General features: G+C 35.2%; 1 protein-coding gene and 1 pseudogene across 4 annotated transcripts in view; one reads left to right on the top strand and one right to left on the bottom strand.

Moving 5' to 3' along the window:
- Positions 1–21967, top strand: part of LOC132483817 (zinc finger CCCH domain-containing protein 15-like) — a 33205-nt pseudogene extending 11238 nt beyond the window's left edge.
- Positions 1–24635, bottom strand: part of AKT3 (AKT serine/threonine kinase 3) — a 406674-nt gene that overhangs the window by 48492 nt on the left and 333547 nt on the right. The gene's annotated exons all lie outside the window — the stretch shown is intronic.

Below are 24635 nucleotides of genomic sequence, written 5' to 3'. Positions count from 1 at the left end.
TTGATGAACACATGGGTTGCTTCCATATCCTGGCTATTGTAAGTAGTGCTGATATGAACATAGGGGTGCATGTATTTTTTACAAATTAGTGGTTTCATTTTTTTCTGTATATAAACCTAGAAGTGGAATTGCTGGATCATATGGTAGTTCAATTTTTAGGTTTCTGAGGAAACTCTACTATTTTCCAAAGTGGCTGCACCAATTTACATTCCCACCAACAGTGTACAAGGCTTCCCTTTTCTCCACATCCTCATCAACAATTTGTTCTTTGTATACTTTTGGATGATAGCCATTCTGATAGCCAGGAGGTGATCTCTCATTGTGGTTTTGATTTGCATTTCTTTGATTAGTGATGTTGAACATCTTTTCATGTGCCTGTTAGCCATCTGTATGTTTCCTTTGGAGAAATGTCTATTCAGATCTTCTACCCATTTTTGATCGTGTGCTTGTTTTTTTGATATTGAGTTGTATGAGCTGTTTATATATTTTGGATATTAACCTTTGTTAGTCATATCATTTGCTAATATTTTTTCCCATTCCATAGGATGTCCTTTTGTTTTGTTGATGGGTTCCTTTGCTTGTGCAAAAGCTTTAAACTTTAATTAGGTCCTCATGTGTTTATTTTTGCTTTTATTTCTTTTGCATTAGTCATAACACTGTATATAGAAATTCTTAAGGTCTCCACACGAAAACTACTAGAACTAATAAATGAATTCACCAAAGTTGCAGGATACAAGATTAATATACAGAAACCTGTTACTTTTCCACAGTTTTAATAATGAACTATCAGAAAAAGAAAGTAAAAAAAAAATCCCATTTAAAATCGCATCAAAAAGAATAAAATACTAACAAATAAACTTAAGCAAGAAGGTGAAAGACCTATACTCTGAAAGCTATAAAACATTGATTAAGGAAATTAATGATGATAAAAAGAAATGGAAAGATATTCCATGCTCTTAGACTGGAAGAATTAATATTGTTAAAATAGTCATAAGACCAAAAGTGATCTACAGATTTAATGCAATCTCTATCTAAACACCCATGACATTTTTCACAGAACTAGAACAAATAATCCTAAAATTCATATGGAAACACAAAAGACCCTGAATTGACAAAGCAAACTTGTTCTTTAACAAAGATAGAGGCATCACACTCCCAGACTTCAGACTATACTAGAAAGCTACAGTAATCAAAAGAGCAGAGTACTGGCACAAAAACAGACACACAGATCAATGGAATGGAATAGAAAGCCCATATATAAACCCAAACACCTACAGTCAATTATTTTACAATAAAAACCTAGGGAACCTTCAAGATGGTGGAGGAGTAAGACGTGGAGATCACCCTCCTCCCCCAAAATACAACTACATGTGGAAAAACTCCTATAGAACACCTACTGAATGCTGGCAGAAGACTTCAGACTTCCCAAAAGGCCTAAATGAGCAAGAGCACCCTAATGAGCTACTGCCTTAACACCATCCACTCTGGGCGGGAGCAGATGCCTGGAGGCGACCTACATGCAGAGGTGGGGCCAAAACGAAAGCTTAAGTCCAGGAGCTGGGCGAACAAAGAAGAGAAAGGGAAATTAAATTTCTCTGTGCAGCCTCAGGAGCAGCACATTAAACTCCCACAGTCAACTTGATGTACCCTGCAGCTGTGGAATACCTGAATAGACAATGAATCATCCCAAAATTGAGGCGGTGGACTTTGGAAGCAACTGTAGACTTCAGGTTTGCTGTCTGCAACTGATTTGTTTCAGATTTTTATGTTTATATTAGTTTAGTTTTTAGCACTTGTTATCATTGGTAGATTTGTTTATTGGTTTGGTTGTTCTCTTCTTTTAAAAAAATTATTATTATTATTTTTTTTTATTTTAATAATTTTATTTATTTATTTTTCATTCTTTTTTTCTCCCTTTTCTTCTGAGCTGTGTGGCTGACAGGGTCTTGGTGTTCCGGCCTGGTGTCAGCCCTGAGCCTCTGAGGTGGGAGAGCTGAGTTCAGGACACTGGACCAACAGAGACCTCCTGGTCCAATGTAATAACAATTGGCAAGAGCTCTTCCAGAGATCTCGATCTCAGTGCTAAGACACAGCTCCACCCAACAGCCAGAAAGCTCCAGTGCTGGATGCCCCATGCCAAATAACTAGCAACACAGGAACACAACCCCACCCATTAGCAGAGAGGCTGCTTAAAATCATACTAAGTTCAAAGACACCCCAAAACACACCACTGGATGTGGCCCTGCCCACCAGAAAGAGAAGATCCAGCCCCACCCACCAAAACACAGGCACCAGTTCCCTCCAGCAGGAAGCCTATACAATGCACTGAACCAATCTCACCCACAGGGTGAAAACAGCAAAAACAATGGGAAATACGAACCTGCAGCCTGCAAAAAGGAAACCCTAAACACATTAAGTTAAACAAAAAGAGAAGACAGAGAAATGTGCAGCAGATGAAGGAGCAAGATGAAAACCCACTAGCACAAACAAATGAAGAGGAACTAGGCAGTCTACCTGAAAAAGAATTCAGAGTAATGATAGTAAAGATGATCAAAGATCTCGAAAATACAATGTAGAAAATAAAAGAAATATTTAACAACGACCTGGAAAAACTAAAGAGCAAACAAAAAATGATGAACAACACAATAAATGAAATTAGAAGTTCTCTGGCAGGTATCAAGAGCAGAAAAACAGAGGCAGAAAAACAGATGTGACCGGGAACATAAAATAGTGGAAATAACTACTGCAGAGGAGAATAAAGAAAAAAGAATGAAAAGAGTTGAGGACAGTCTCAGAGACCTCTGGGACAACATCAAACACAACAACATTCGAATTATAGGGGTCCCAGAAGAAGAAGAGAAAAAAAAAAAAAAAAGGGTCTGAGAAAATATTTGAAGAGATTGTAGTTGAAAACTTCCCTAAAATGGTAAAGGTATTAGTCAAACAAGTCCAGGAAGCCCAGAGAGTCCCATACAGGATACCACCAAGGAGAAAAAAGCCAAGACACATATTAATCAAACTATCAGAAATTATAAATACAAGGAAAAAATATTAAAAGCAGTAAGAGAAAAGCAACAAGTAACATACAAAGGAATCCACATAAGGTTAAGGTTAAGAGCTGAACTTTCAGCAGAAACTCTGCAAGCCAGAAGGGAGTGGCAGGACATATTTAAAGGGATGAAAGGGAAAAGCCTAAAACCAAGATCACTCTACCCAGCAAGGATCTCATTCAGATTCAACGGAGAAATTAAAACCTTTACAGACAAGCAAAAGTTAAGAGAATTCAGCACCACCAATCCAGCTTTACAACAAATGCTAAAGGAACTTCTCTAGGCAGGAAACACCAGAGAAGGAAAAGACCTACAATAACAAATCCAAAACAATTATGAAAATGGTAATAGGAACATATATATTGATAAACACCTTAAATGTAAATGGGTTAAATGCTCCAACCAAAAGACACAGACTGGCTAAATATATACAGAAACAAGACCCATATATATGCTGTCTACAAGAGACCCACTTCAGACTGAGAGACACATACAGACTGAAAGTGAGGGAACAGAAAAAGATACTTCATGCAAATGGAAATCAAAAGAAAGCTGGTGTAGCAATTCTCATATCAGACAACATAGACTGCAAAATAAAGACTATTACAAGAGACAAAGAAGGACACTACATAATGATCAAGGGATCAATCCAAGAAGAAGATATAACAATTGTAAATATCTATGAACCCAACATAGGAGCACCTCAATACATAAGGCAAATGCTAACAGCCATAAAAGGGGAAATAAACAGTAATACATTATAGTAGGGGACTTAAACACCCCACTTTCACCAATGGACAGATTATCCAAAATGAAAATAAATAAGGAAACACAAGGTTTAAATAACACATTAAACAAGATGGACTTAACTGATATATATAGGACACTGCATTAAAAAAAAAACAGAATACACTTTCTTCTCAAGTGCTCATGTAATTCTCCAGGATAGATCATATCTTGGATCACAAATCAAGGCTTGGTAAATTTACGAAAATTGAAATCATATCAAGTATGTCTTCTAACCACAACGCTATGAGACTAGATGTCAATTACAGAAAAAAATGTAAAAATTAAAAACACATGGAGGCTAAACAATACACTACTAAATACCCAGAGATCACTGAAGAAATCAAAGAGGAAATCAAAAAACACCTAGAAACAAATGACAATGTAAACACAAAGACCCAAAACCACTGGGATGAAGCAAAAGCAGTTCTAAGAGGGAAGTTTATAGCAATACAATCCTACTTCAAGAAACAAGAAATATCTCAAACAACCTAACTTTACACCTAAAGAAATTAGAGAAAGAACAAAAAACCCCAAAGTTAGCAGAAGGAAAGAAATCATAAAGATCAGATCAGAAATAAATGAAAAAGAAATGAAGGAAACAATAGCAAAGATCAATAAAATTAAAAGCTGGTTCTTTGAGAAGTTAAACAAATTTGATAAACCATTAGCCAGACTCATGAAGAAAAAAAAGGAAGACAGAAATCAACAGAATTAAAAATGAAAAAGAAGTAACAACTGACACTGAAGAAATACAAAGGATCATGAGAGATTACTACAAGCAACTATATGCCAATAAAAGGGAGAACCTGGGAGAAATGGACAAATTCTTAGAAAAGCACAACCTCTGAGACTGAACCAGGAAGAAATAGAAAGTTAAACAGACCAATCACAAGCACTGAAATAGAAACTGTGATTAAGAATCTTCCAACAAACAAAAGCGCAGGACCAGATGGCTTCACAGGGTAATTCTATCAAACATTTAGAGAAGAGCTAACACCTATCCTTCTCAAACTCTTCCAAAATATAGCAGAGGGAGGAACACTCCCAAACTCATTCTACGAGGCCACCATCACCCTGATACCAAAACCAGACAAAGATGCCACAAAAAAAGAAAATTAAAGGCCAATATCACCAATGAACACAGATACAAAAATCCTCAACAAAATACTGGCCAACAGAATCCAACAGCACATTAAAAGCATCATACACCATGATCAAGTGGGGTTTATCCAGAAATGCAAAGATTCTTCACTATACGCAAATCAATCAATGTGATACACCATATTAACAAACTGAAGGATAAAAACCACATGATCATCTCAATAGACACAGAAAAATCTTTTGATAAAATTCAGCACCCATTTACGATAAAAACTCTCCAGAAGGTAGGCAGAAAGGGACCCTACCTCAACATAATACAGGCCCTATATGACAAACCCACAGCCAACATTGTTCTCAATGGTGAAAAACTGAAACTATTCCCTCTAAGATCAGGAAGAAGACAAGGTTGCTCACTCTCACCACTGTTACTCAACATAGTTTTGGAAGTTTTAGCCACAGCAATCAGACAAGCATAAGAAATAAAAGGAATCCAAATCAGAAAAGAAGTAAAACTGTCACTGTTTGCAGATGACATGATACTATACTTAGAGAATCCTGAAGATGCTACCAGAAAACTACTAGAGCTAATCAATGAATTTAGTAAAGTAACAGGATATAGCATTAATGCACAGAAATCTCTTGCATTCCTATAGAGTAATGATGAAAAATCTGAAAGAGAAATTAAGGAAACACTCCCATTTACCATTGCAACAAAAAGAAAAAAATAGCTAGGAATAAACCTACCTAAGGAGACAAAAGACCAGTATGCAGAAAATTATAAGACACTGATTAAAGAAATTAATAACGGTACAAACAGATGGTGATATACCATGTTATTTGATTGGAAGAATCAACATTGTGAAAATGACTGTACTACCCAAGGTAATCTATAGATTCAAGGCAATCCCTATCAAACTACCACTGGCATTTTTCACAGAACTAGAACAAAAACTTTCACAATTTGTATGGAAACACAAAAGACCCCGAATAGCCAAAGCAATTTTTAGAAAGAAAAAGAGAACTGGGAGAATCAGGCTCCCTGACTTCAGACTGTACTACAAAGCTATAGTAATCAAGACAGTATGGTACTGGCACAAAAAATAGAAATATATATCAATGGAATACAATAGAAAGGCCAGAGATAAACCGACACACATATGGTCACCTTATCTTTGACAAAGAAGGCAAGAATATACAATGGAGAAAAGACAGCCTCCTCAATAAATGGTCCTGGGAAAACTGGACAGCTACATGTACAAGAATGAAATTAGAACACTCCCTAACACCATATACAAAATAAACTCAAAATGGATTGAAGACCTAAATATAAGGCCAGATACAATAAAAACTCTTAAAGGAAAGCATAGTGAGAACACTCTATGACATAAATCACAGCAAGATCCTTTTTGATCCACCTCCCAGAGAAATAGAAATAAAAAGAAAAATAAACAAATGGGACCAAATGAAACTTAAAAGGTTTTGCACAGCAAAGGAAACCACAAACAAGATGAAAAGACAACCCTGAGAATGGGAGAAAATATTTGCAAATGAAGCAACTGACAAAGGATTAATCTCCAAAATATACAATAGCTCATGGAGCTCAATATCAAAAAAAACGAAACAACCCAATCCAAAAATGGGCAGAAGACCTAAACAGACATTTCTCTGAAGAAGATATACAGATTGCCAACAAACACATGAAAGAATGCTCAACATCGCTAATCATTAGAGAAATGGAAATCAAAACTACAATGAGGTATCACCTCACACTGGTCAGAATGGCCATCATCAAAAAATATACAAACAATAAATGCTGGAGAGGGTGTGGAGAAAAGGGAACCCTCTTGCACTGTTGGTGGGAATGTAAATTGATACAGCCACTTTGGAGAACAGTATGGAGCTTCCTTAAAAAACTAAAAATAGAACTACCATATGACCCAGCAATCCCACTACTCGGCATATACCCTGAGAAAACCATAATTCAAAAAGAGTCATGTACCACAATGTTCATTGAAGCACTATTTACAGTAGACAGGATATGGAAGCAACCAAAGTGTCCATTGACACATCGATGAATGGATAAAGATGATGTGGCACACATATACAATGGAATATTACTGGGCCAGAAAATAAACGAAACTGAGTTATTTGTAGTGAGGTGGATGCACCTAGTGTCTGTCATACAGAGTGAAGTAAGTAAGAAAGGGAAAAACAAATACCATATGCTAACACATATATATGGAATCTAAAAAACAAAATGGTCCTGATGAACCTAGGGCAGGACAGGAATAAAGACACAGCCATAGAGAATGGACTTGAGGACATGGAGAGGGTAAAGTGTAAGCTGGGGCAAAGTGAGAGAGTAGCATTGATATATGTATTATCAATTGTAAAATAGCTAGTGGGAAACAGCTGCATAGCACAGGGAGATCAGCTCAGTGCTTTCTGACTACCTTAAATGGTGGGATAGGGAGTGTCGGAGGGAGTTGCAAGAGAATGGGGATATGGGGATATATGTATACATATAGCTGATTCACTATGTTATACAGCAGAAACTAACATAACATTGTAGAGCAATTATACTCCAATAAAGATGTTAAAAAAAAACGTTTTTTAACCTATTTACTTCTAACATTACTAAAAGTGTTTTCAATGTGTTTTTAAAAATAATGAATAGTTTCTAACTTCATCTTCATGCAAAGTTTTTCTATAAAGATTGAGATGATCATGTGGATTATACAATTTCTAAATAAGTTAAATGAGATTAAAACATTTTGTAATCTAATCATATTTCTAGAAAATATTCAACATGAATATGAGAATGTAAATATTTTATGCATTGTTGGAAATAACTGGTTAACACTTTACTTAGGATAAGTTAAGTCTATGTTCATAAATGGCCAATAATTTTTTTGCTTTATGAGCCTTGTCAGGGTTTGATATCAAGGTTGTAACATAAATTTCAGATGCATGCAACATGTTTTTCTCCTTTTCTTCAGGAACAACTTGTATAAAATATTTTTAATGATAGAAATTATCTTTTCTTTGAATGTTGTATGAAGATTCTCTAAAAAAGGCATGTGGGCTTGACTTGTTATTTCTATATTTGGGTGGAAACACTGAAGTTGAAAAGATGACAGATTTTATACTAATTTAAAGATTAGATATAGATATGTTTTAACATTTTTCTTTAGTCCGCTGATAATTTATAGTTTTATAAAAATTATCATGTAATTCTTTCATTGTAGTTGCATTATATTTTAACTACTGTATTGTAGTTGTGCCCCATTTCACATATTTTTGTGCTGTCTCATTTTTCTTGATTAACTTTGTTTGAGATTAGTTTACTTTTGTAATCTTTTACATAACTGCAGTTTTGTTTTCTTGATCCTTTCAAATGCTTGCTTTCTATTTCATTCATTTTTACTTTTATATTTATTATTTGCATCTACTCACTTCCACTGGGTTTATTCTGTTGCTGGTCATTTCCCCCCTAATTTGATTTGGAAGACTTACTAATTAATTTTTGACCTTTCTTTTCTGTTGTCTGCTCTCAACACAATACAAGTATTTAAGAACCTCTTTGGACCTCCCTGGTGGCACAGTGGTTAAGAATCCGCCTCCCAATGCAGAGTACATGGGTTTGAGCCCTGGTCTGGGAAGATCCCACATGCCGTGGAGCAACTAAGCCCAGGTGCCACAGCTACAGAGCCTGCACTCTAGAGCCCACAAGCCACAACTACTGAGCCCGCGTGCCATAACTACTGAAGCCTGCATGCCACAACTGCTGAATCCTGCGTGCCTAGAGCCCGTGCTCCAGAACAAGAGAATCCACCGTAGTGAGAAGCCTGTGCACCGCAGTGAAGAGTAGACCCGCTCACTGCAACTAGAGAAAGCCCATGTGCAGCAGCAAAGACCTGATGTAGCCAAAAAAAAAAAAAAGGGAAAAAAGAAGAACCTCTTTGGCTGCATTTCACAAACTTTCATTGTAATTCAGTTCTAAATATTTTCTGATTTCCAATGTGCCTATTTTTTTAATCCATGAATTATATATTAAAGTTTATTTTAAACGTTTGGGTTTTAGAGAAGTATTTCCTTGCTGATTGCTCCAAGTTTTACTGCAATGTGATCACAGGGTATGATCAGAGCTATATTGTAGTTCCTTTGTTCTACTGAGGCTTGATTTGTTGTTTTAAAAGAAATGCACATTCTAAACTACAGACCAATATCCCCATGAACATTGCTGCAAAAATCCTCAATAAAGTATCAGCAAAATGAATTCAGCAGTATATTAAAGTGATTTTATATGACCATTTCAGAAGGATTTCACTGAATCAGTAACATCCACTTTGACCAGTAATTATCATCTCAACAATATTAAGTTTCCAACCCACAAACATGGGATGTCTTTCCAATTATTTGTCTAATTTATTTAAGCAATGTTTTGTAGTTTGCAGCATATAAATTTTACATCTATGTAATTATATTTATTCCTAAATATTTTATTCTTTTTGATGCTATTTTCTATGGAATTGTTTTCTTAATTTACTTTTCAGATATAGCTAACGTGTAGAAATATAATTATTTTCTGTGTGATTTTGTATCTGCAACTTTGCTGGATTTTTCATTAGCTTTAAGAGGTTTTTTGGTGTGTGTCTGTATTCCTTAGTGTTTTCTACATATAAGATCATGTCATCTGTTAACAGAGATAGTTTTACTACTTCCTTTCCCATTTGATTGCATTTTATTTCCTGTTCTTTCTAAATATTCTGACAACAACTTCTAGTACTATGTTGAAAAGAAGTGCTGAAAGTAGGAATCCTTGTCTTCTTCCTTATCTTTGGGGAAAAGCTTTCAGACTTTCATCATTGAGTGTGTGACCTGTGGGTTCATACATGGCCTTTATTATGATGAAGAGGTTTCCTTCTATTTCTAGTTTTCTGAGTATTTTTTTTTTGTTTTATTTTGTTTGTTTTACCATGAAAGAGTGCTGAATTTTGTCAAATGCTTTTTCTGCACCAATTGAAATCACATGGGTTTTTTCTTTATTCTGTTAAAGTAGGGTATTACATTGATTGATTTTAGTATTATGAATCTTTGCATTCCTGGAATACAACTCACTTCATCATGATGTATAATCCTTTTAATATGCTGCTGATTGGTTTGTTAGTGTTTTGTTGAGAATTTTTGCATGTGTATTAACTGGGAATATTGGTGTATAGTTTTCTTGCAGTGTCTTTGCATGATTTTGGAATCAGGGTAATGCTGTCTTCACAGAATGAGTCAGGAAGTACTCACTCCTCTTCAGTTTCTTGGAATAGTTTGAGAAGGATTGGCATTATTTCTCCTTTAAATGTTTGAAGAATTCTCTAGTGAAGCTATCTGGTCTAGGGCTTTTCTTTATTGGTTTTTTGATTACTTTGTCCTTATTAGTTCTTATTAGTTTTAGGTCTATTCAAAATTTCTATTTCTACTTGAGTCATTTTGGCAGTTTGTACGTTTTTAGGAATTCTTCCAATACATATAGGTTACCCACTTTATGAGTGTACAGGTGTTCATATTATTCTCATAATTCTTTTTATTTCTGTAAAGTCAGTAGTAATGTTTTTCACTTGTGATTTTATTTTATTTTATTTTTATTTTTTTTTTAATTTATTTTTATTTTTTTGCGTTACACGGGCCTCTCACTGTTGCGGCCTCTCCTGCTGCCGAGCACAGGCTCCGGACGCACAGGCCCAGCGGCCATGGCTCACGGGCCCAGCCGCTCCGCGGCATGTGGGATCTTCCCGGACCGGGGCACGAACCCGTGTCCCCTGCATCGGCAGGCGGACTCTCAACCACTGCGCCACCAGGGAAGCCCTCACTTGTGATTTTAATATTTGCTTTTTCTCTTTTTCTTAGTCAATCTATTTAAAAGTTTGTCAATTTTGTTGATCTTTTCAAACAATGAACTATTTTTGGTTTTACTGACTTTCTCTATTGTTTTTCTATTGTCTATTTCATGTATATCCACTCTAATTTTTATGCCAAAAATTGGCTAACCTAGATGAAGTGATGAAATTCACTTCATGAAGATATAACAGTCTTAAATCTGGGTGCACCTAAGAACAGAACTTTAAGTTTAAAGTAAAGACAAAGTGATAGAACTGAAAGAGAATTAGTCAACACCACAATTATCCTTCAGGATTTTACTTATCCTCTCTTAGTAACTTATAAAAGCAAGCTGTCAAACAATCAGTAAGGATGTAGAATACTTAAAACTATTAACCCCCTTGATCTAATTGACATTTATAGAACACTGTATATAACGAGAAGAATACACATTATATCAAATGCACATGCAACACTCATCAACATAAACCATATTTTCTTCATTAAACAAATCTCAATAGATTTAAACTACTTAATATTATACGAAGTATGTTCCTTAACAACAACAAAATTTGACTAGAGATGTAAACAGAAAGATAACTAAAATATCTCCAAATATTGTAAATCAAACAACACACTTCAGAAAACCATAGGGTAATAGAAGGAATCACAAGAAAAATTAGAAAGCATTTTGAAATAAAAATTAAATCATAATATGACATAAAACTTACATGATGCAGCTAGGGCAGTTCTTAGAGGTAGTAAAAATATAGCACTACAAGCTCATATTATAAAAGAAAGGATTCAAATCTAATAAGTTTTCAACATAATTGGCTAAAAGGAAGAGCTAATTTATAAAACAAGGTAAAAGGAATAGAAAAAAAATAAAGAAAATATTCCATCAATTTGATGCCAATGAATTCAACAATTAGACAAAATTTTTTAATTCCTTGAAACACAGATAAATTACAAAATCTCACTGAAAAGAAACAGAAAATAAGAGGTACCGTATACCCACTAAATAAATTGAATTTCTAGGCTCAGACGGCTTCACAGGACCTTCTGTCAACATTTAAAGAAGAAATAAGAGCAATTCTATGCAAACTTTTCCATAAAATAGAAGAGAGAACACCACTTATTTTTGGTGTCCAACATTATCCTGATTCTAAAACCAGATATAAAATGAAAAGAAAAATATAGTCCAATATTTCCTATGACTATAAATGCAAAATTCTTAACAAAATACTAAAACAATCTAGCAATATATAAAAAAGATAATATACCATGATTGTTTAGAGGTTTATCCTAGGCATGCAAGTGAAAATCAATCAATGTGAGTCAATGTATTAATAAACTAAGGTAGAAACATCACATAGTTATCTCAATGAATGCAGAAAAAAAGCATTCAACAAAATCCAGCATTTATCCATAATAAAAATGTTCATGAAATAGAAATAGCAGATAATTTTGTCAACCTGAGAGATGGCATGCATAAAAAACCCTACAACTAATATCATAATCAGAAGGGAAAATGCAAATTCTATCTCCCCCAAATTAGTAATAATTAAATGTCTGTTCTCACCATCTCTACACAACATTGTTCTGGAGATCCTAGTCAATGCAATAAGGTAAGAAAAAGAAGAAATAAAAGGCATACAAGTTGGAAACAGATGACATGATCATCTATGTAGACTACATCCTCAAAAAAAGAAAGGTACTAAAACTATTAAATACATTCAAACCTGATAAACTAGTGACATACACAAAAAACCTCCACTAAAGACCTATTTACCTCAGTTTCCTTGGTTTCTTTTACTCAGTACCAAATGCCTGACATTCAACAAAAAATTATAAGACATATTAAAAGATAAAAAAATATATTTCAAGATACAGAGCAAGCCTCAAATATGGAAGAGAGAGATGTTGGAATTATGAGACTAGGAATTTGAAGCAGCTATGATCAATATATTAAAGGCTTTAGTAAAAAAAGTTGACTATATGCAAGAACAGATGGATAATATAAGTAGATAAATGGAATCTCTAAGAAAGCATCCAAGGAAATGCTAGCAATCAAAAACACCATCACAGAAATTAAGAATGCTTTTGATAGGCTCACCAATCAGAACACAGCAAAGGACAGAATCAGTGAGCTTGAAGAAATGTTAATAGAAACTTTCAAAATCGAAATGCAAAGAGAAAAAATAAAAAACAACAGAATATCCAAGAATTGTGAGACAATTATAAAAGATGTAATGTACATGTAATGGGAATATGAGAAGAAAAGAGAGAGAATGGAACAAAAGAAATATTTGAAGCAATAACAGTATTCCAAAATTAGTGCTAGGCACCATACTACAGGTCCTGGAAGTTCAGAGAATATCAGTCAAGACAAGTACCCCCAAATCTACACTTAGTCATAGGTATAGCCATTTAAACTGAAGAAAATCAAAGACAAAGATAAAATCATGAGAGAAGGCAGAAATGGGTGTGTGTGCGTGTGCACATGCACACACACAACAAAAAAATTTATCTATAAAGGTGAAGGCTAAGAATTACATTGAATTTCTCTTCAGTAACCTTGCAAGCAATGAAAAAATGGAGTGAAATACTTAGTGTTGAAAGACAAAAGCATCAACCTAGAATTCTGTGTATAGCACAATTATCCTTCAAAAATAAGGAAAAATAAAGACTTTCCCAGACAAAAAACGGAGGTAATTTGTCACCAGGAGACCTACCTTGCAAAAACTGTTAAAAGAAATTCATCAAAAAGAAGGCAAATGATATAGGTCAGAAACAGATTTACATAAAGAAAGGAAGTGTATTAAAGAAGGAATACACGAAGATTAAATATTTTTTCCATATTCTTAATTAAAATAATTAGACATAAATTTGTTCACTTTGAGTTTATTTTTGTGTATGGTATTAGGGAGTGTTCTAATTTCATTCTTTTACATATAGCTGATGAAGCAACCAACAAGGGCTTAATCTCCAAAATATATAAACAGCTCATGCAGCTCAATATCAAAAAAACAAAAAACCCAATCAAAAAATGGGTGGAAGACCTAAATAGACATTTCTCCAAAGAAGACATATGGATGGCCAACAAACACATGAAAATATGCTCAACATTAATTATTAGAAAAATGCAAATCAAAACTAAAATGAGGTATCACCTCACATCAGTCAGAATGGCCATTATCAAAAAATCTATGAACAATAAATGCTGGAGAGGGTGTGGAGATAAGGAAACCCTCATGCACTGTTGGTGGGAATGTAAATTGATACAGTCATTATGAAGAACAGTATGGAGGTTCTTTTAAAACTAAAAATAGAATTACCATATGACCTAGCAATCCCACTACTGGGCATATACCTTGAGAAAACCACAATTCAAAAAGACACATGCACCCCCAAGGTTCTCTGCAGCACTATTTATAACAGCCAGGACATGGAAGCAACCTAAATGTCCATTAACAGAGGAATGGATAAAGAAGATGTGGTACATATATACAATGGAATATTATTCGGCCATAAAAAGGAATGAAATTGGGTCATTTGTAGAGACATGAATGGACCTAGAGACTGTCGTACAGAGTGAAGTAAGTCAGAAAGAGAAAAACAAATATTGTATATTAATGCATATATGTGGAATCTGAAAAAAATTGGTATAGATGATCTTATTTACAAAGCAGAAATAGAGACACAGACGTAGAGAACAAACGTATAGATTCCAAGGGGCAAAGGGGGGATTGGACAAATTGGGCGACTGGGATTGATATATATACACTATTGATACTATGTATAAAATAGATAACTAATGAGAACCTACTGTATAGCACAGGGAACTCTACTCAATGCTCTGTGGTGACCTAAATGAGAAGGAAATCCAAAAAAGAGGGGATATATTTATACATATAGCTGATTCACTTTGCTGTAAAGTATAAACTAACACAATATTGTAAAGCAACCATACTCCAATAGAAAAAAAAAAAAGTTTGTTATGGGACTTCCCTGGTGGTCCTTTGGTTAAGACTCTGTGCTCCCAATGCAGGGAGCACATGTTCGATCCCTGGTCAGGGAACTAAGAGCCTGCAGCTGCATAATGCAGCCAAAAAAAAAAAAAAGTTTGTTCAAAATAATAATGCAACAATATGTACAATAATTCTAGGTTATGGACAAGTGACATTAATGAGAGCAATGTTATAAGGAACTTGTACTATCCATGAAGTGGTATAGTATTATTTGAAAAAGGCCTTGAATTAGTTATAAATATAGACTGCAAACTCTAAGGTCAAGCACTAAGAAAATTTAAAAGAAGTGTAAAGGATAAGTTAAGAGAGAAGGAAAAATGCAGTCTTAGAAAACGCTCCCTTAAAACCAGGCAAGTCAGAAAAAAAGTAAAAAGTGGAAAAGAAAAGAAGATACAAAGAACAGGATAATGAATAGAAAATAAATTCAACTATTAATTCAATGAACAGATATTAATTCAACTATGTCAATGTCACTTTAAATGTCAATGTCTAAAAACAGCTAAAAGACAAAGACCGTCAGAGAGGTAAAAAAACAAGACCCAACCATATGTTATCTACAAGAAATCCACTTTAAATATAAAGACACAAAGAGATTAAAAGTGAGGGGATACCTATTTAAATCTTCTGCCCATTTTTTGATTGGGTTGTTTGTTTTTTTGATATTGAACTACATGAGCTGTTTGTACATTTTGGAGATTAATCCCTTGCCAGTCATATCATTTGCAAATATTTTCTCTCACTTTGCAGGCTGTCTTTTCATTTTGTGTATGGTATCCTTTGCTGTGCAAAACCTTTTAAGTTTAATTAGGCCCCATTTGTTTATTATTATTTTTCCATTACTCTAGGAGATGAATCCAAAAAGATATTCCTCAGACAGTGTGCTGCCTATGTTTTCCTCTAGGATTTTTATAGTATTGGGTCTTACATTTAGGTCTTTAATCCACTTTGAGTTTATTTCTGTGTATGGTGTTAGAGAATGTTCTAATTTCATTCTTTTACATGTAGCTGTCCAAAGAAGACATACAGATGGTCAAAAGGCACATGAAAAGATGCTCAACATCACTAATCATTAGAGAAATGCAAATCAAAACTACAATGAGGTACCACCTCACACTCCTCAAAATGGACAGCATCAAAAAGTCTACAAATAATAAATGCTGGAGAGGGTGTGGAAAAAAAGGAACCCTTCTTCACTGTTGGCAGGAATGTAAATTGGTACAGCCACTATGGAGAACAGTATGGAGGCTTCTTAAAAAACTAAAAATAGAGCTACCATATGATCCTGCAATCCCACTCCCAGGCATATATCCAGAGAAAGTCATAATTCAAAAAGATACATGAGGTTCATAGCATCACTATTCACAATAGACAAGACATGAAAGCAACCTCAATGTCCATCGACAGATGAATGGATAAAGAAGATGTGGTGTATACATATACAATGGAATATTGCTCAGCCATAAAAAGGAATGAAATAATGCCATTTGCAGCAACATAGATGGACCTAGAGATTATCATACTAAGTGAAGTAACGCAAGCCAGACAGTGAAAGATAAATATCATATGATATCGCTTATATGTGGAACCTAAAAAAAAAAAGTTACAAATGAACTTATTTCCAAAACCGATATTTCCAAAACAGAAAGACACTCACAGATATAGAAAACAAACTTATGGTTACGAAAAGGGAAAGGGGGTGGGGGGAGAGATAAATTATGAGGTTGGCATTAACACTACTGTATATAAAATAGATAACCAACAAGAATCTACTGTATAGAACAGGGAACTATACTCAATACTTTGCAATAACCTATAAGGGAAGAGTATCTGAAGACAAGAAAATATACATATGTATAAATGAATTGCTGGGCTGTACACCTGAAGCTAACAGGATATTGTAAGTCAACTGTACTTTGATTAAAAAAAAACAAACTAATGTGATCTAAGACTGCATTAATTGCAGGTTAAAAAATAAGTAAGGGAAACCATGGTAACACTTATCAAAAGAAAGCTGGAGTAGCTATATTAATTTCAGACACAGCCGACTTCAGAGTAATGAAAATTATCACAGATTAAAAGAGACATTACATAATGATAAAGGGGTTAATTCTCCAAAAAGACATAACAATGCTTAATGTGAACACATGTAACAAGAGAGTTTCAAAATACAATGGACAAAAACTGATAGAACTGCAAGGAGAAATAGATTAATTCACTACTACAGTTGGAAACTTTAACATCCCTTTATCAGTAATTGACAGATCCAGCAGGCAGAAAATTAGTAAGGACTGAAAAGCACCATCAGCCAACTGGATCTAATTGATATTTATAGACTGCCTTCTCCAACAACAGTAGCAATACACATTCTTCTTAAGCTCACAGAACATTCACCAAGACAAACCGTATTCTAGGCCATAAAACACACCTTAAAAAATTTAAAAGAACAGAAATCATACAAAGGTATGCTCTCAAACAACAATAGAATTAAATTGGCAATCAATAAGTTAAAGATATCTGGAAAAACTAAAAATACTTAGAGATTAAATAATATAGTTCTAAATAACATATAGGTCAAAAAGATGTTTTAAGAAAAATTTAAATATATTTTTAACCAAATAGGGCTTCCCTGGTGGCGCAGTGGTTGAGAGTCCGCCCGCCGATGCAGGGGACACGGGTTCGTGCCCCAGTCCGGGAAGATCCCATATGCCACGGAGCGGCTAGGCCTGTGAGCCATGGCCACTGAGCCTGCGCATCCGGAGCCTGTGCTCCACAACAGGAGAGGCCACAGCAGTGAGAGGCCTGCGTACCACAAAAAAAAAAAAAAAAAAAAGAAAATACAACTTATCAAAATTTGTGGGATGCACTATAAACAGTATATATAGGAAAACGTATAGCATTGAATCATACATTTGAAAAGAAAGATGGAAAAGCAATAATCTATGCTTCCAGTTTAGGAAACCAGAAATAGAAGAGCAAATAAAATCTGAAATAAGGAGAAGAAAATAAATAAAACCGAGAGCATAAATCCATAAATTTGAAAATTGAAAACTGATAGAGAAAATCACCAAAATCACAAGCTGGCTCTTTCAAAAGATCAAAAAGTTGATGAACATCTGCCACATTAAGAAAGAAACTGCATTTCTATCAGGGCTTCTGGCATTTCTAATAGTGTTTTGTGCACATAAATGCTATTATGCTGCAAAAATTTTACTTTTTATGTTGGAGATCATACTATTGTTCATTATGCCAAAATTTGACTTCTCCCATTTAATATTTATGTGTTGAAATCTACTTAGCTCAATATTATAATTGTCTGTGTTTACTTTTTGTGACATTTGACTGTTAAACCTCTATTCACCCTCTTATTTTTTACACTTTTCTGTGTAATTTTGTTTTAGGTGAGATTCTTGTACAGAACATCTAGTTATATTTTGTTTTTAACCCACTTGAGGACTTTTACAGCTTAAACCATTTGCATTTCATATCACAACTAACGTTGGTTTTGACAGCTGTCTGTGTTCTTTTATATCCTCAGTGCAATGCCTCACAATCAACAGAAGAGAGTAATTTTAAAGTTAAACTGTCAGAACATTTGGTAGATATTTGTGGCTCATCTTTCTTTGACCTGAAGTTTTAGACTCAACCACCATTTGAGTAGGATAAGGAGAATATCAACATGAAGCTACCTAGAAGCATCTTTTTAGCTTCTCTCTCTTCTATGTTAGTGTTCATGTTATACTTGTCTAACCTTGCTTTTTGAAAACAATAACAATCACTAACATTGGCATGACTGTCATCAATCACCAAACTCCTCATGCTGAGTTTTTCAACCAGAAAATAGAGAGCCATGATTCAGTCAGAAAAGTGCCACTGCAACTTTTAAAATAATACTTCACAAAGGACCTTGACACACCTTACATAAATGTGTCCTCAAACCAACTCCCATTCCTGACCACGGATATTTTTTAATACTCAATCAGAGCTCTCAGTGTTCTCATACCTTCCCTCCCCCTGTGTCTCTCTCCCTAAGTCTCCTCCCCTTTCCCATTTATTTTCGATTCCTCTCCTTTTTATAGAGGAAATCCATTCCCACAACTTTAAATTCATTGAATTTCCTTACTGATTCTTGCTCTCATTTCCAAATGTTAGTGCTGTATTTCTAGCCCCGAGATAATTCCATTTAAAATTAAATTATTACCAAAACCAGCAATAATCCTTCCCCATTTCCCCAGGATTGTCAGACTAGATTACTAATTCTTACTTCTTTAAAATATCTATAGAATTCACATTTCCTTTTCCTTCCTCATTGCCTTTATTCTGTTTCATTGGACTCTACCGCATAACACTTGTAACATTGCAGCAGTCTCTAAATGAGATTCTGTTTTTCCAAACTCTTCTGCCTAAAAGTCTATACCAACAAACTTGAAAAGGTCCAATCATCTTATGTCATTCCCCTACTTCAGGATTTATAATTCTGGTAAGTAGGTGGATCAATCAAACATGAGCTAAATTTTCAAGAAACAATACCAAATTAACAGGCTCACTTCCCCATTTTCTGCATCTACCATAAATTGCTGGTTCTTCCCAGCTTCAGAATTATTTCATGCACTTCAATCATAACGACTTTATTTCTTCTTACATTGGTCTCCCCTCTGAAATGTCACATTCCCATCAATTCCAAGCCTGTATTTCCTTCAAATGCATTCTTTTTTCCATGAATACTTCCAAATTAGGGGGATCATGTTTTAGACATGGAGCTAAATGAGCTTTAGAGTAAAGGCTAAAGAAAAACAATGAAGAAGAAAAAAAGAAAACAAAACAAAAAATGATACCAGATGGAAGCATGGATCTACATAAAGGAATGGAGAGTGCTTCTAGTAGTAAATATAAAGCATTTTTCAGCACATTAAAATATAATTGTCTAAAGCTAAAGAGAATTTTGATGTACTGTGATGCTTATAACATATGAAAGTAAAATACATGAAAATGATAGTATAAAGAATGGAAGGGGAAACAGAAAAATGCTATTGAAAGTGATATGTTTATAATATTAACTGAAGGTACAGTGTGATAAGTTAAGCATATATATGGAAAACTCTAAAACAATCTCAAGAGAAGAAAACAAAGGAGTATAGCTAATGACACAATAGCTCAGATAAAATGGAATCATAAAAATATTCAATAAATCCAAAAGAAGGCAGATAAAGAAACAAATAAAAAACAAAATGCAAGATGGCAGATTTCAACCCAACTATGTCGATAATTGAATTAAATAAAAATGGGCTGCACATTCCATTAAAAGTCATATATTGGGGCCTCCCTGGTGGCGCAGTGGTTAAGAGTCCGCCTGCCGATGCAGGGGATACGGGTTCGTGCCCCGGTCTGGGAGGATCCCATATGCCGCGGAGCGGCTGGGCCCGTGAGCCATGGCCGCTGGGCCTGCGCATCCGGAGCCTGTGCTCCGCAACGGGAGAGGCCACAACAGTGAGAGGCCCGCATACCGCAAAAAGAAAAAAAAAAAAGTTATATATTGGGCTTCCCTGGTGGCACAGTGGTTGAGAGTCCGCCTGCCGATGCAGGGGATATGGGTTCGTGCCCTGGTCTGGGAGGATCCCACATGCCGCGGAGTGGCGGTGCCTGTGGGCCATGGCCGCTGGGCCTGCGCGTCCAGAGTCTGTGCTCCGCAGCGGGAGAGGCTGCAACGGTGAGAGGCCCATGTACCGCGCCAAAAAAAAAAAAAAAAAAAAAAAAGTCATATATTATCTAATGAATAAGGAAAAATCAAGGTATGGTATAGTGACTAAGGTGGCTGTGTGTTCATCTTCCTCCTCTTGCCATGGGTCCAGATCCCCTGATGGTATACAACTGTGCTGAAGTCTGGCTGGTGTCAACTGTCTCCACAATGCCCCCTGCCCCCCAACCAAGAAACCTGCTCAGGCTGGGGGAAGCAAAAAAGTGGAGTAGAAAAAAGAAGATTATTGGAGACAAAACTTTTGGTCTAAAGAATAAGAAAGGAGCAACGCAACAAAAGTTTATCAAGGCTGTCACTCATCAAGTTCAATTTGGTCAACAAAATCCACATCAGGTAGCATAAAAGGAAGCCAAAGAGAAATCGAAGAAAGATGACAAAAAGTAAGAATTGCAAGAGCTAAATGAGTTATTCAAACCTGTAGTTGCTGCTCAAAAACTAGGTAAAGGTGCAGATCCTAAATCTGTGGTATGTGCATGGGCAGAGCACTAAAGGAGATAAGTATAAGTTCTCTCATGACTTGACTGTCATGAGAAAATGTGATTGATGCAAGCAGTGAAGAACTTGAAAAGTATACTACAGTTAATTGGGATGAGAGAAAAACTGGAAGAAGCAGTAACAACCACAGTGAGGTAGAAGAGAAAAACTCCAAAACTGTTAGTGTACAGACATTTCTTTGAAGCTACTGAAAACAACAAATATGGCTGGCTTTGGATATGCCATGGAGGGGGAGATATTTGCATGTATCATGATACACTTCCTCCTGGATTTGTATTGTATTCATATTGTATTGTATACTTTTATCTTTTATAAAAGGAAAGAAGAGAAAGAACAGAGAATTTCATTAGAAGATCTAATTGAAAAAGTGTTCTGCCCTAGGTCCAAATGCTGCCAAAATAACTCCAGAACCTTTTCTTACATGCAAGGAAAAAACAAGAAGAGATTGATAAACTTAAGCAAGAAATGCAAAGAAGGAAAGCAGACTTCAAAACGGGGTAGGCACTAGTTTTCAGTAGTTGTGAGATGTTTGATTTTCATCCTGAGCTGATGATAATGAGGAGGAAGCAGACGATACCTGTTACACCCAGGGAACAGGTGGAGATGAGGCTAATGATTCAATGAGCGATGCAGATGAAACAGGTATTACTGTAGCCAGTCTTGAAAGATTTCAGCACACATACTTCAGAAAGAGATAAATTAAGCAAAGCTTACAGAGGTAGGGCTAAAAATGGCAAAAGAAGTGATTTGGAAGAAGACAATGAAGGGAAGGAACAGAAAAATGGAGCCATCGATGCTATTCCTATTGATGAAAACCTTTTTGGGGGAAGATGTGGATGATCTAAAAGAACTTAAACACACTTGGTTTAGAAGAATGACATCATACAAGTCAATGAAAAAATTAAGCCAGCTCAGCATGGTTGAAATTGACTACATTAATTTTTCTGCCTAGAATTCTTCAATAGGATGTTTATTTTCCATGCTAATTCTGGTGGGCTTACTTGCCTCCAAAAAAGGAATATTCTCCCTAACTCCTATATTCTGACTTTAGCTACATCTCATAGTAAGTTCAGAGTGGTTTATGATAAACTGAAAATGATTGACTGTTCTAACTGTCCACTCAGGTAGGAAGTGTAATTGCCCTTCAAGCTCCTGATTTTCATTGGGCATGTATTATTACAAGGACAACATAAATGTAAATTTAAAATACCCTTCATTTAACAAAGTTTTTAATAAGTGATTTCATTTCTTTTGTATTTATATGTTTAAAAGACTGCCTAGGGCTTCCCTGGTGGCGCGGTGGTTAAGAATCCACCTACCAATGCAGGGGACATGGGTTCGAGCCCTGCTCCGGGAAGATCCCACAAGCCTCAGAGCAACTAAGGCCATGTGCCACAACTACTTAGCCTGTGCTCTAGAGCCCGAGAGCCACAATTACTGAAGCCTCTGAGCCTAGAGCCTGTGCTCTGTAACAAGAGAAGCCACTGCAATGAGAAGCCCGCGCACTGCAACAAAGAGTAGCCCCCGCTCACCACAACTAGAGAAAGCCCGTGCACAGCAATGAAGACCCAAGGCAGCCAAAAAGAAATAAATAAATTTATTAAAAAGAAAAAAAGGACTGCCTAAAATATGAGCACTGTAATTCATAAAGAAAACCACAGATTTAGTATTGTATATCTTTGGACAATTTGATGGCTATTTAAAATGGAACTTCTTAAATCTCACAGGATCAGCTGCAGTAACCTATGTTTAATTTTTTTGTTGTTGTCGTTAATAATGTTGTAAATAAAATCCTCATACATTAAAATCCAAAAAAACAAAGCAAGAATCAACTATATCATGTCTAAGAGAAAATACACTTAAATATAATGATATAGGTTAAAAATAACAAGATGGGAAAAATATACAAATTCAAAAGGAAGCTGGACTACTCATATTAATGTAAGACAAAGTAGATTTCAAAACAAAGATTAATGTTACGAATATGAAAGAACACTTCATAATGAAAAGGGGGTAGATTCACCAAGAAGACATAGCAATCCTAAATTGCTATGTATGCAACTAACAATGAAGCTTCAAAATTCAAGAAGCAGATCTAAAAAGAGAAACAAGCAAATCCACAATTATAGCTAAAGACTTCAATGATCCTTTTTCAATAACTGATAGAACAAGTAGACATAAAATCAGTAATAATATAGGAGACATAAACAACACTGTCAATCTTGACCAAATGGATACTGGTAGAATATTTTATGCAATATAAGTAGAATACACATTTTTTTTTCAAGTGTGTATGAAACATACACCAAGATAAACCATTTTATTGACCATAAAACAAATCTCAATAAATTTTAAATGATTAATATCATATGAAATATGTTTTCCAACCATAGATAAGTAGGAATCAATAACAGAAAGATGTCTGAAAAATCCATATATTTGGAAATTGTGAACAACACTCTCCTGAATAATCCCTGAGTTAAGAAGTAATCACAAGAGGAACTAAAAATATTTTGAAATGAAAACACAACACATCAAAATTCGCAAAGCATGGCTAACTGTCCTTAGATAGAAACATAGCATTAAGTGCTTATGTTAGAAAAAGAGAAAGGTCTCAAGCCAATAATCTTAGCTTCCTCCTAAAGAAGATAGAGAAAGAAAAGCAACATCAACTCAAAAGAAGCAGAATAAAGAAATAATAAAGATGAGAATTAATGACTTTGAACACAGAAAAACAATATACCAATATCAGGAATAAAAGAAGTCATCACTACATATACAACAAACACTATAAAGATATAAAGAGAATATTGCAAACATTTTATTTATTTATTTATTTATTTATTATTTTTTTGCGGTACGCGGGCCTCTCACTGTTGTGGCCTCTCCCATTGCGGAGCACAGGCTCTGGACGCGCAGGCTCAGCGGCCATGGCTCACGGGCCCAGCCTCTCCGTAGCATGTGGGATCTTCCCGGACCAGGGCATGAACCCGTGTCCCCTGCATCGGCAGGCAGACTCTCAACCACTGCACCACCAGGGAAGCCCCCATTGCAAACATTTTTAAGCCAATAAATTAGCAAACTTAGATGACAAATCCCATGAAATCCATGAAATACCAAAACGCAATCAAGAAAAAAACAGATAACCAGAATAGTCCCTTAACTATTCAAGAATTAAGTTCATAGTTACAAACCTCCCAACAATGAGAAAACTCTAGGCCCACGGGGCTTTACTGTTAAATTCTACCAAAGATTTAAGGAACATTTAATATAAATTCTACAGAAATAATTCCATACAATTGAAGAGGAGGGCATACTTCCCACCTCATTTTAAAAAGGTAAACATGATCCTGAAATGAAAACCATACAAAGACATTCTAAGAAAAGATGACACCTCAGTATCATGCATGATTTAAGCATGCAAAGAATCCTTTAAAAAATACATTGTATCAAATCTAGCAATACATAATAAGGATAATATCATCAGTAAGCAGATTTTTCCCCAGGAATAGAAGGTTCATTTAACATTAGAAAAACAATCAATAC

The sequence above is a fragment of the Mesoplodon densirostris genome, chromosome 2 (assembly GCF_025265405.1).
Source record: "Mesoplodon densirostris isolate mMesDen1 chromosome 2, mMesDen1 primary haplotype, whole genome shotgun sequence".
NCBI lineage: Eukaryota > Metazoa > Chordata > Mammalia > Artiodactyla > Ziphiidae > Mesoplodon > Mesoplodon densirostris.
This window is presented reverse-complemented; position numbering and strand designations above follow the sequence as displayed.